A 1,675-nucleotide genomic window follows, 5' to 3' on the forward strand; every position below is an offset into this window, starting at 1 on the left:
TACTTACTAACAATTAATGATTTGATTGAACATCTCAAATTTGTTACCTTTTCTGTTGAGAAAGGTTTAATGTTTGAATCATATCTTTTCTTGTTAGGCAAGTCACTAATTTTCAAAATCAAATTTTTTTTAAAATTGTTTTCAAATCATATCTTCTCAATCACATCTTTTTAAAACCATAACTTTTCAGTCAAATCTTTTTAATCACATCTTTTTCAAAATAGTTTTCAATCAAATCCTTCTAATTTCTAAATTCAAAATCTTTTTCAAAAATCACTTGATTTCTTTTCCACTTTCAATTTTCGAAAATTATCAACATTTTTTTTTATTGAATTTTCAAAAATTCTCTTCCCTCCTTCCCACATCCTTCTATTTATGGAGTACTACTCCTTCTCAATGCACAATTTGAACTCTATCTAATCAAGTTCGAATTCTTCTACCTTCTCTTCTTCTATTTTTCTTTTCCTCTGACACTTCAAGGAATCTCTATACTGTGACATAGAGGATTCCACACTTTCTTGTTCTCTTCTCTTTCATATGAGCAGGAGCAGAGACAAAGGCATTCTTGTTGAAGCTGATCCTGAACCTGAAAAGACCTTGAAGAGAAAGCTAAGAGAAGCCAAAGCACAACTCTCTTTAAAGGACCTGACCGAATTCTTGAAGGAAGAAGAACACATGGCAGCTGAAAACAACAACAATGCCAACAATGCAAGGAAGGTGCTGGGTGACTTTACTGCACCTACTCCCGACTTCTATGGGAGAAGCATCTCTATCCCTGCCATTGGAGCAAACAACTTTGAGCTTAAACCTCAATTAGTTTCTCTAATGCAACAGAATTGCAAGTTTCATGGACTTCCAATGGAAGATCCTCATCAGTTCTTAGCTGAATTCTTGCAAATCTGTGACACAGTCAAGACTAATGGGGTAGACCCTGAGATCTATAGACTGATGCTATTCCCTTTTGCTGTAAGAGACAGAGCTAGAATATGGTTGGACTCTCAACCTAAAGAAAGCCTGGACTCTTGGGAAAAGCTAGTCAATGCCTTCTTGGCAAAGTTCTTTCCACCACAAAGATGGAGTAAGCTTAGAGTGGAAGTCCAAACCTTCAGACAGAAGGATGGAGAATCCCTCTATGAAGCTTGGGAAAGATACAAACAATTAATCAGAAAGTGTCCTTCTGACATGCTTTCTGAATGGAGCATCATAGGTATTTTCTATGATGGTCTCTCTGAACTATCCAAGATGTCTTTGGATAGCTCTGCTGGAGGATCTCTTCATCTGAAGAAGACGCCTACAGAAGCTCAAGAGCTCATTGAAATGGTTGCAAATAACCAATTCATGTACACTTCTGAAAGAAATCCTGTGAACAATGGGGCTAGTCAGAAGAAAGGAGTTCTTGAGATTGACACTCTGAATGCCATACTGGCTCAGAACAAGATATTGACCCAACAAGTCAATCTAATTTCTCAAAGTCTGTCCGGAATGCAAAATGCACCTGGCAGTACTAAGGAAGCTTCATCTGAGGAAGAAGCTTATGATCCTGAGAACCCTTCAATGGAAGAGGTGAATTACCTAGGAGAACCCTATGGAAACACCTATAATTCTTCATGGAGAAATCACCCAAATTTCTCATGGAAGAATCAAGAGAGACCTCAACAAGGTTTCAATAACAATA

At 37.3% G+C, this 1,675-nt stretch overlaps 1 non-coding gene across 1 annotated transcript; it reads right to left on the bottom strand.

Moving 5' to 3' along the window:
- Positions 1-1,080: 1,080 nt before the first annotated feature.
- LOC130952315 (small nucleolar RNA R71) lies at positions 1,081-1,188 on the bottom strand. The gene has a single exon (XR_009074495.1). It is a non-coding gene; the product is annotated as a small nucleolar RNA R71 (small nucleolar RNA).
- Between the last annotated feature and the right edge of the window lie 487 nt (positions 1,189-1,675).

The sequence above is a fragment of the Arachis stenosperma genome, chromosome 9 (genome assembly GCF_014773155.1).
Source record: "Arachis stenosperma cultivar V10309 chromosome 9, arast.V10309.gnm1.PFL2, whole genome shotgun sequence".
Taxonomy (NCBI): domain Eukaryota; kingdom Viridiplantae; phylum Streptophyta; class Magnoliopsida; order Fabales; family Fabaceae; genus Arachis; species Arachis stenosperma.